Source organism: Scyliorhinus torazame, chromosome 21, assembly GCF_047496885.1.
Source record: "Scyliorhinus torazame isolate Kashiwa2021f chromosome 21, sScyTor2.1, whole genome shotgun sequence".
In the NCBI taxonomy this organism is placed as follows: Eukaryota; Metazoa; Chordata; class Chondrichthyes; order Carcharhiniformes; family Scyliorhinidae; genus Scyliorhinus; species Scyliorhinus torazame.
Genome location: NC_092727.1, coordinates 103,928,384 through 103,940,736, shown reverse-complemented (window position 1 = coordinate 103,940,736; position 12,353 = coordinate 103,928,384).

Here is a 12,353-nt window from a genome sequence, read left to right as displayed (position 1 = left end):
ATAATACATAGAGATAGTTCGTCCTTGCTTAGGTTTCATCATCTAAGGGAAGTGACGTATCACTTGCACTAATATTAAGACCTGGATTTTAAAATTATTTTTTTAGCATGGGGATTAAAGCAGAAAGAAAATGTAAAGGGACTGCAGCTGGCCACATACAGGGCTGGCAAGGTCACGGGGAAGTCGCTGATGGGTGCTGCACTGACAAGGAGGGAATTGCTTTGCATTGGTGTCTGCACTCAAAGCCTGTTGAAGAGCAACATGGGAAACGGCTTACAAGTACTCACCCTTCAATCAGTAAATGGTATGTCATACGGGGAGTGGGGAACAACAAAAACAATTAAATAGCCCCACAGATATGATGACAAGAGCTTTGGCAATAGCTCATCGGGTGCTACCTTGAATGATACCAAGCATCGCAGATTGCAAAAACCCCATGGTCTGTAATGCGGGATCTGTGCAAAGTTAGTCGATCTCTGCCGGCGTTGGGGTAGGTGCACCGTAATTGGCCAAGGAGGGGGGAACATAATACAATTCGAGTTTCTCATTCCTGTGAAAGGTGACTTACTCTTGGCTTTATAAGATTTTCACAACTTCACAAGATTTTTTGTAGATTTTGGAGGTGAAATTTACACCCGCCAATAACCGATAGAGGATTGACAGCCCTGTGTTACCCAGAGCAGACTAATCCTTGTTAGCAGCTCGTTTTTTGCATTGGTGTTCAAACCCTTTCTGCAGTCCCTAAGTTGGAGGAAGATAATAAAAAAATCATTAATGAAAGAGTCTACGATTAATTAAGAATATCAACTGGAAGAAATCCTCACACATGTTCATAACGCCAATACACTTAGAAATTAGACAAAGCCATCCTACAAATTACTATCCAGCAGATTCTATAGGAAACGCATCCATGTGGACATCTGGTGAGGACAGGATCCGGTTCCTTTGGTGCGCTTCCCTGATGAAAACAATACCCTGTCAATGATCATTGTTTCAGCTAGCATATAAAAAAATGGTTACTTGAGCTAGGTACTGAAGGACCGTTGACACTCAAGGAAACAGACCCTGGCATGAGTTAGCAACTTAAGGAAAAGAGGCAGGAAAACAGAATAAAATTGGTAGGTTCTGGGGTGGGGGCGAGATCAATAAATAATAAATACAAAGAAATTTAACATTGTTCCTGCATAATACAAATGCTTGATTTAAATGGAGTGATATCACATTTCGGCGCCTGAGGCAAAACACATTGTCAGCCCTCCCCTGCCTATTTCTGTCTGGACACTTAAAGTCCGTTAAGGACTTGCATTTCTGTTGCCATAACATTCGACAACGGTGGGAATATTACAGTTAATAGTAAAGTATGTGAATGTAGCCAGTGAATACCTCAGTCTGAACCATGTTTGCTGTAACAATATAGAAATATTAAACGGATAGACAACAATTTACACCTTGTCAAAAACTGGAAGTGGATCTTCTGGGTGGATTCCATGCCTTTGGAGATTGATCAGTATTTAGGTCCCTTTTTTTCTCACTACACTTGTGATGTATCAAGACACAAAATGGAGTCTTAAACCAGAAATGTGTAATTAAAAATGTTTTTTTTAATCAATTTGTGATATTATAAACTTGAATTAACCACATCTTTCAATTATCAATTGTTTTGAGGATCATGGTGCTGCCAATGATGGAAAATTGGCTGGTTCAAATGGAGTGAAAATCAGGTAAAGATACCACTGATAATGTTAGCATCTGTAGCGGAAAGCAAGCTACTTAACTGTAGCTTGACATAAGCACTCGACAAAGCAACTGCTGAAATTCTGGGAGGCACTATCCTGTAAATATGCATGTTAATAATGCAGTTCAAATGTGAAGACAGCTAGAGTTTATCAGTGTGATTATTAAACAAGTTATGCTCAAGTTACAGCGCACCTGAATACTTCATTGAGCCGATGATGTTCCGATTTATATCTTATTATTGTTGTTTGATGGTATTCCTAATTGATCATTTTATGATGCTGAGTAAATATTGCTATTGATTTACCATTGTATGTTCCTAAACAAACTACTGTGTGACATAATGGCTCCATCTTTTATTATTGTAGTGTACATTGCAGTAAATTTAACAACTGTGGGCATGCAGGACAGCCATTTTTGAGTTTGATTGTCCCCAAGTTCATAAGCGGCTGAAGTTAAAACTCAGCTGGTTACCTGAATTAACCTTACACGCTTCAATTTCATGAATATTCACCTCATTTTAATAACTATGCAACACTGATGCTCTTATAGCCAGCTAAGGGCAGATAATTTTGTAATTATTCGTGGTAAGTGAAGCGTCACTGGCAAGGTCAGCATTTATTGCTTATTCCTAATTGCCCTTGAAAGGTGATAGTGAGCCACCTTGAACACAACTGAGTAACTTGTTGGGCTACTTCAGAGGGCAGATTAGAGTCAACCTCACATAAGGTCAGATCAGGTAAAGAAGGCAGATTTCTTCCTCTAAAAGCCAATACAAATTCCATTTCTATAGTGCCTTTAATTAAATGCCCCAGATGCTTCACGGAAGCATTATAAAACAAAGTATGACACCAAGTCACATAAGTAGCTATGAGGTCAGATGACTGAAAGCTTAGTCAGAGGGGTAAGTTTTAATGAGTGTAGAAGAGCAAAAATGGAAATATTGATAGGCTTGTGTCTTCAGCAGCAACTAAAACGTACACATGCATGGACTCAAGATCAAGAGGTCCAGTTACATAAAAAAACAGGCTACATAGAACTGACGGTCCAGGAGCCATCTTGAATCTGTTGGAACAATGAATGAGCCAGATGGATCTTGAGGACAATCTGGTAGCCTCATGGTCACCTTTACTGATGTTAGCTTTTTTTATATGGCGAGGGTGTTAATTCTGTGCCTATTCCTGACCGTCACAAAAGCCCACACTTGTCTAAAACTTTTGTTGTTTTGCTGATGTGTTGAAGAGACACATTTATGCCTGTGTTGTATGAAGATTCTATTCTGGCACACTTGTAATCTTGCAAATATGCTATAGTTCTAAAGTTCTAATTATATTATTTTACAGGATTTATAGCGAGAATCTTTTCATGAATATTTTTTTATTTAATCGTGTTGCTCTTTTTAACCTTAGTCTATTTGCTCTGATTACGTCACCTTTGCTCATGAGTCGCCAGGTATCTTTATAATACTGCCACGTGGTTCATGTTCAGGTTATGATTAATAATACAGCACACCGCTTAGTAAGGATTAAAACAACAGTCATTTATTATATACAACAAGCAATATTAATACCCTAATACTACTTTCTATATAATAAACCTATCACTACTGGCCAATACTTAACTTAGGAAGAGCCCACCAGGTCAGGGAAACGAATGGCTTGTCCAATCAGATCTCGCCCGCGGGATTCAAAAGACTGCTACAGGTCGGTGGCTAGGTGTCTACCGGATAGCGATCGCTGGATTCAAACTTACTGTTGCCGGTTGCTGTTCTTGCGAAGGTCTTGAGCAGGCGAAGAGGAGAGAGAGAGATCTGAACTTGGACCCTCGCTTTTATAGGGCCCAGGGGCTTCCCGCCTCCCGGGGCAGCCTTTGACCCTGAGTCCCAAGTGATTGGATCTGTCCCCAATCTCTGGGGTCGATGTGTCCAATGGTGAGGCGATTCCTCGATCGGGGGGGTGGTCGCTCACCTGTCTTTGTTTCGGCCACTGCAGGCGCCGACAGGTCTGGCCCGGTATTCAATTGCTAATATGTTGCAATTGTTCCCGGGGATAGCCAATTTAACTGTGGATGTCTGAATAGATGGGCTGCAAACAGTCCTGAATGCAACTGCAAATACCTGGGTTGATGGGCTGTTGATAGCCCTGAGTATCGATCTGGGCTAACTTCCCAGAGCTGAATATGCAATACTGTCTGCAGCTGCCTGCTTGTGTCTTCTTAGCTGCTTTTCCCAGCAGTCTTTCGGGTTCGCCATTTTAAACTGGGTTTTGGCCAGATTAATCGGAACGCAGCCATTTTACGTGGCTACAATCGCAATACATAAAACCAATAGAACTTTGAAATGAAATGCCCTATAGGTTGCCTTAGTGAGCAGAATATAAAATACATGGAAGAGAAAGCATTAAATCTGGTGATGCTGTGTATAAATAGAGTTTTGACATATTACTTATGCTAATATGACGTAGTGTCGTTTTCCTCAAATGCATCTGTTTTGTGCACTTTAACATTGATTCCACTTTCAGATCACATTTACTGAGAGGAGTGGACCACTAGCACAAATAGCTGGGCATGTGCACGCTAATATCCCAGAGCTACTTGTGCATGACTGCATTAGTCACGTGGGTTTTCCTGGCTTTTCAGCTCTCCCACAAGAGGGAGGAATAATTTAATGTAGAAGGGTGACACGGTGGGACAGCGGTTAGCGCTGCTGCCTCACGGCGCCAGGGACACGGGCTCAATTCTGACCTCGGGTGACTTGTGTGTGGCGTTTGCACAATCTTCCTGTGTCAGCCTGGGTTTCCTTTGAGTGTTCCTGTTTCCTCCCACAGTCCAAAGATATACAGGTTAGGCGGATTGGCCACACTAAATTGCCCCTTAGTGTCCTACAGTTATGTGGGATTTCGGGGAAGTTCCCCTCGGTAGGATACTCTTTCAGAGGGTTGATGCAGACTCGATGGGCCAAATGGCCACCTTCTGCACTGTATGGATTCTATGATTCTAAGTGAACCTTCCACTGGATAACGTTCAACCAGCCACTTCAACAGCATTCATACAAAGAACCTTCACCCCAAGACCTGCACAACTTTCCCAGCTAGGAGTCCCATATATTATTTCTAGGATGTGGAGATGCCGGCGTTGGACTGGGGTGAGCACAGTACGAAGTCTTACAACACCAGGTTAAAGTCCAACAGGTTTGTTTCGATGTCACTAGCTTTCGGAGCGCTGCTCCTTCCTCAGGTGAATGAAGAGGTATGTTCCAGAAACATATATATAGACAAATTCAAAGATGCCAAACAATGCTTGGAATGCGACCATTAGCAGGTGATTAAATATTTACAGATCCAGAGATGGGGTTACCCCAGGTTAAAGAGGTGTGAATTGTGTCAAGCCAGGACAGTTGGTAGGATTTCGCAGGCCAATGTACCACGCTTTGGCGTAGTATTGTAAGGTACATTGGCGAGACCATGCAGGCGCTGCGACAATGAATGAACGGACATCGCGCGACAATCACCAGGCAGTAATGTTCCCTTCCAGTCGGGGAACACTTCAGCAGTCAAGGGCATTCAGCCTCTGATCTCCGGGTAAGCGTTCTCCAAGGCGGCCTTCAGGACACGCAACAACGCAGAATCGTCGAGCAGAAACTTATAGCCAAGTTCCGAACACATGAGTGCGGCCTCAACCGGGACCTGGGATTCATGTCGCATTACATTCATCCCCCACCATCTGGCCTGCGAAATCCTACCAACTGTCCTAAACCTGTTGGACTTTAACCTGGTGTTGTAAGACTTCGTACTTATTTCTAGGAGGCATCAGCCTCTGTCCCCATTAGAGTGTCTGTCTCATGAATGAATCTTATCAAAAAGTTCTTCCTGGGGTCTGTTCTACATTATCTTTTCAGCAGTTTAATCCATATCTCTGTCCTTGTACCCTGGCCAATCTTTAAGGAGTGCTCTATCTTTACTGTCCAATGTCCCCTTCAATTGTATAGGCTCCTCTCATGATCATTTTCTTTTAAGGCTAAAAAAACCTCAGTTTCCCCAATCCTTGGTGATAACTCACTCTTCTGGTAACACAGTGATCAGCTGTTTGGTTCATCCACACACCTCCCCCCCTGGCTTGCACATCTCCTTTCTATCTTGGTGACCAGGATTAAATAAAGTATATACAAGGTGCGGGGTTGACCAGAGACCTCCACATTTTTAGCACAAAATCTTCTCATTTATTCAGCTGACTTAGTAATATAATTTGGCAATCTGTAAATGTTTGCTTTATGCTGCACAGCAGTGATTTGCTAAGTGTGGCATCTGCTAACAATCCCCAAATCTCTTTACCATGCAATTATTTGTATTGAATATCACCTACTACTGATGGACACATTTGTAGAACATAAGGAATTGAAGGGGTAGGCCATTTGGTCCTTTGAGCCTGTCCTACCGTTCAGTAGGATCATGGCTGATCCTCTACCTCAAGAACACCTTCTCACACTATCCTCAAATCCCTTGATCCACCTGGTACCTGATAGTCTTTAGATCTCAGACTTGAATATAGTCAATGACTATATTCCAGTTTGATATGATCTGCACATTTTAGGATTATGAATTTTACCTTTCCCATCGCCTACCAGCCTGCTCCACAAGATGGCCTGCGACCAGGGCTGACACCCGTGGCTCCAGTGAGGTTAAGGAGGCCTTGTTGACCACTTAGTGGCCATTTTTATGGGATTTCAGCCTTCCGATAGTTACGGTAACAGGAAGATTTATTTTTATTGTGTTTTCTACCTAACAGTAAAAATCATGTCCAATTCTCTTTTTTCCCCTCTCTGATTACCTGTTTGATGGGCTTCTGAACTTTCTAGTAATCTCAGTGATCCCTTTCCTGTTTTTGTGAAGATCATTTTTTATGAATATTTCACATCCGATTGTCTTGTCCATCCATTTGAAGTCATTTTTTTGAGTCTATACTTCTGAAGCTTGTGTTTTTGACATTATTTCATAAACCATTGTATTTGTTCTGAGACATTTTAATTGCGCGAGACAAACTTCTTTATGTTTACTTGTTGACTTGAAGTAAACAACCTACAGCTGAGATCAATATCCTGGGTGTGCTACCATTGACCGTAAACTGAACTGGACTAGCCATATAAATACAAGGCACAAGTCAGGAGTGTGATGAAATATTCTGTACTTAACTGGATGAGTGCAGTTCCAACAATCAGTGATGGCTACCACGAGGGGACATAGCTTTAAATTGAGGGGAGATAGATATAGGACAGATGTCAGAGGTAGGTTCTTTACTCAGAGAGTAGTAAGGGCATGGAATGCCCTGCCTGCATCAGTAGTGGACTCGCCAACATTAAGAGCATTTAAATGGTCATTGGATAAACATATGGATGATAATGGAATAGTATAGATGGGCTTTAGATTGGTTTTACAGGTCGGCGCAACATCGAGGACTGAAGGGCCTGTACTGCGCTGTAATGTTCTATTGTCAAGGAGTTCAACACCATCCAGGATGATGCATCTGGCTTGATCGGCACCCAATCCATTCATTTCATATTTCCCAAATCCCCCCCAGAACCTTCCTATTCTTTAACCCTGTGAAATCCGCCACCTTAAACATTTATTCCCTCCACTACCATCGCACAGTGGCAGCAGTGTGTACCATCTACAAGATGCACTGCAGCAACTCACCAAGCCTTGGACAGCACCTTCCAACCCACGCAACCTCTACCTCTAGAAGGACAAAGGCAGCAGATACATGGGAACACCAACCAAATGTGGAGCTCCCCTCCAAGCCATGCACCACTACACTGCCATTCCTTCACTGTTGCTGGGTCAAAGTCCTGGAACTCCCTCTCTAACAGCAGCGTGGATGTACCTGCTCAAAAAGGCAGCTCACCACCATCTTGTCAAGGGCAAGAATGTGCGATAAATGCTGACCTAGCCAGAAACACCCGCATCCTATGAAAGAAAACATTTTTTCAAAGATATGTGCACTACAGGTATGGCAGTACTCCAGAAATTGATTAAAACTTATTCATTATGGAATGCAGTCAGGTTTTCTCAATGGTAATGCAATTTCCATTCAAAGTAGGTGATGAAACTATTTTGCTTATTGTATTACCCAATTGCTACCAATTTAACTCCAGCAGCATAATGTCTGGTTCAGGAAAATGATTGTGCAATGCACATGATAGGCATATTGCCCTGTACTTGACTGGGATGTAAAATATTCCAATTGCAAAAGTAAATGAAAAATATTGAAGTGTACTTAATTTTAGAGCAGAATTTCTGTGGAGGAGAAACCACACTCAAGCAACAATATAACATTGTCACAATACACTGATATATTTGCCTTGAATCACACCACTAATTTTGAGTGTTTGGTAAAAAGAGCGATGGTTTGTCACTTCTCACGAATGATGAAAGTCTCTGTAAGAATCTGGATTTAAAAGTGAGAAGTTGTACTTTTATATCATTCATTTCATATTTCCCAAATCCCCCCCAGAACATTCCTATTCTTTAACCCTGTGAAATATGTTTATTGCTGAAAACTTGATTTTGCATGATTGTTGCAAATTACAGTCATCAACTGTTAAAGATTTCGAGCAACAATTAAAACCCTTTTCTTATCCTGGCTAAACAAGAATTACTCTAGCTTGGCACGGTGGCAAAGTGGTTAGAGCTGCTGCCTCACAGAGCCAGGGATCCCGGTTCAAATCTAGCCTCACGCGACTGTGGAGTTTGCACCCCCCCAACACACACACACACACCGTGTCAGGGTGGGTTTCCTCCGGGTGCTCTGGTTCCCTCCCACAGTCCGAAGATGTGCAGGCGACGTGGGGTTACAATGAGAGGGCGGAGAGTGGGCCTTGGTGGAGTGCTCGTCCAGAGGGTCAGTTAAGACTTGATGGGCCGAATGGCCTCCTTTTGCACTGATGCCACATCTGCCTGTGGGAAACACAACGGCGCTGCTGTGTGTAAAATCCTGGCTCATGTTTCTTTGATTATAATTCAGAAAATCCCAAGCAACTGGCTGGAGAAACTGAGGGTGCGATTGAATGGCCGCATTGAGCTTGAGCGAAAGCGCGCCGAGGCTGTTAAATCATGGGAGAGGCCAGAATTGAGAACCACTCCGGGCATCGACCCGTTTGCAATCGAACAGGCCCCGCTCCCATTGGCAAAATCAGGATCTCGCCTGAGCATGGCGAGAAACCAATCACCACTTAAGCCTAATCTCCATACAGTTAAGAGAGGGGACCCCGATCTAACAGCCCCACCATCAAATGGTCACACGGATGCCGATTAGTCTTCCTTTTTAAAGACGTGAAGCTGGCGGAAGGGTTGCTGCAGGGACTCGAGGAGGTGAGTCGCAATCTGCTCACAGGCAAAGAGCCCGGGGCACTTGGGTTGTTGCTCCGGTGCTCGGAGGGGATGGGGGAACCCCCAGGGTCTCAGTCTCCATCAGGGTGTGCTGTCATCGGGTGGGAGGGGGGTGTTTGCAGGCAGAGGGTGTGGGCGCCCTTGGGCTGGGCTGGGCACGGGGGCAGGAGATGGTTGCCTCAGCGCCCACTGATCCGCCAAGCCAACCACTGGACCATGTCCCGTTCTGGGGGCAACCCCAGCTCATGCCCGCCTGCGCCACCGACCACCCATAATTCCCACTGACCATGAAGAACTCTGGCCACGCAGCTGAAGGCTATTGCTAATAGGGAATTAGCCATCGTTGTGAAGTGCGCATTTCACAATCCCAAGTGGATTCCCGTGTGTAGGTGTGCCTTGCAGATGTGACAGTTACTGCCTGGCATCCCAATCAGACTGTGCTGCCTGGGCACGGTGCCTGAACCCTGCGGGAGGCAATGCCTAGGACGCAGCAACCAACGTCCGAACAACCACGGGCTGGGCTCCAGTACCGGGGACATTTCCGCGATCAGAAGGTGGGTGTGTGCACAGGGAAGGGGACCTGCGCCCGATCCAGGTAATGTTACGTGCAGGGGTACAGGGTTTGGGGTCCAGTGAGCAGGGATCCCCGCTGTGGCCAGGGGTGCATGGCAGGTATGTTTGGGGGGGGGGGGGGGGTAGCATTGGGGGGAACTGGACAGTCCAGGGTGAAAGAAACTACTGGTTGTCAGTCTCACACCTCCCAATTCCTTACAGATATTACATGGGATGGACATTATCTTGGACCCCACGGAAGCTGCCCTCGTGGTGCTGCTGGCAGGCCAAATGGGCCGGGGCCAGAGGAGGTGGCGGCGGCAGCAGCGTCGACAGAGACTCGAGGCATTGACCCATGTGAAGGGCCCGCACCACACCCTGAAGATCCGGCCACCCATCGGGCCAGGGAGATACCTATAAGGGGAGGCCCATGGCGGCCCAAGGTGTACAGGCATCGCTGGTCTTCCGTACAGATGATGGACAGCGTGTGCCACAGGAGGCTCTGTATCAACAAGGTCACGGTGTGGTACCTGTACCATGTCCTCCCGACTTGGCACCACGCACTTCTCCACCTCAGGATTCTTTCAGGGCTCGAGTGGAGACTTGTGTGGCATGTTACAACCCACAAATGCATCTGTGAGATGACGGATGCACTGTTTGCACGGGCAGAGAACTTCATAAACTTTGACATGGACCAAGCCCAACAAGACATCTAGACAGCAGGATCCTCTGCCATCGACGGGATGCCCCAGGTCCAGGGAGTAGTGCATGTCGCCTTGCACTCACCAGTCTGACTGGGAGTGTCCTACATCAACAGGAAGGGATTCCACTCCCTGAGCATCCAGCTTGTGTGTGACCACCGCATGAAGATCATGCATGTGTGTGCATGCTTCCCAGGGCGTGTGCACAACAGCTACATCCTGGAGCAGTCAGACATACCAGGATGGCCGGTTGGCTCTTGGGGGATAAGGGGTACCTGCTGAGGTGCTGGCTAATGACACAAGTACATTTACCAATGCAGAGACCTGGTACAATGAGGCTCATGTGGCAAACCGAGCTGTCATTGAGCAGTGCATCAGACTTCTCAAGATGAGGTTCCGATGCCTTGACCGCTCTGGTGTGCACTGCAGTACACATCGGTGGTTTGCTGTGTTCTCCACAACTTAGCGCTGGTCCAGAAATGTTTTGGGACATTGTAATGGGCGACCACAGGCACCACGTGGAACTTGTGCAATTCCAATAACGCTGGCATGTGATTCGCTGTGTTCGGGGTTGGCACTCGAGAGCTTGACAAGCAGGACTGCATATAGGCACTCCACTCCCCACACACCTCCATCCCAGCAAGAAGATGGTTGCACTGGAGCATGTCCATCCCGTTGATGGGTTTTCTGGGGTCAGAGGGTACCTAGGGGTCTGGCCTGGGGAGGCACCCATATGTCCCATGGCGCTAAGTTCACAGTGGGCAGTCGGCGGTGTGTGCAATGGCATTGCTGCCTTGCAGGCTGTGGCAATGGTGGTCCGTGCCCGTCCACCCCAATCCCATAGCCTACCTCATTGCCGTCCCCCCACTACTACCAGCCCTAACAGAAGCCCTCCCAACCAGTGGCACAACTGTCAGCACACTATAGCGATGTTGGGCACTTTTCATACCCCCTCTCTTTCCCTCAGTAGCCAAGGCACCTGTTCCCGATTTTACATACCACAAGTGAACCTCGCCATCCATAATATCACCTGCCGGAGGTGGAGCGTCGCAGGGGGCTCGGAAATTACCAGGTCGGACCCGTTACTGATATGCCAACGTCGTTTACTGTACTGGAACTCATTCATGCCGCTGTTGAGACACCGAAGCATGGCATTCTGTTGGGCGCTCAGCGCCAGCCTCCATTTTCAGCTGACACGTGATTTTCCACGTAATCCTGCTTCCCGATTTCTGCATCACTGGACGGAGAATCTAGCCCCTTATCTTTGAAGTGTATCCCCCTAGTTCTAGGTTCCCACTTGAGAGGAAACATTCTCTCAGCATCGACTCAAGCCCCCTCACAATTTTATATGTTTCAATAAAATCGCCTCTCGATTTTCCTAAACTCAGATAGGAGGCCCAACTTGTTCAACCTTTCCTCAGAAAACAACTCCTTCATTCCAGGAATCACTCTGGTGAACATTTACTGACTTGTTATGTAACATTACGTCTATGTCCTGCAAAAGATACAGAAAATGTTTTGTTACACATTTATGTGGGGCACAGCATGTTTGCACAAAAAGAAATTGCAAACATCTTGGGGGCGATTTTCTGGCCGAGTTGAGCACGGTGCAAATCCCGCTATTTTGGGAAAATTTAGGGAAGCCTGAACTGGATTTGCACCAGGCGGAAATCAATATACGATGTTTCTGGGCCCTCCCAACAGACGTAATCAGGTTCACGTCTAGCGAGGCCGTTAACCTGATTGCCATGCATTTAAATATATTTTAATAATCAAAATCGGCTTTGAACCAAATTTTCCGGGAACGTGCAATGTCCCCACCTGCCGGCGCAATGTTATGCCAGCGGGAATCACTGCGGGTTTCCACAAATGTAGAGCAGATGTGAGGAACAACTTGGGGAGGGGGAGGGAGGGCTCTAGACACCATTGTAGCCCTCAGCGGGTTTGGGGCATGGCAGGGCCCTGGCAGTGGCAACCTTGCAGTGCC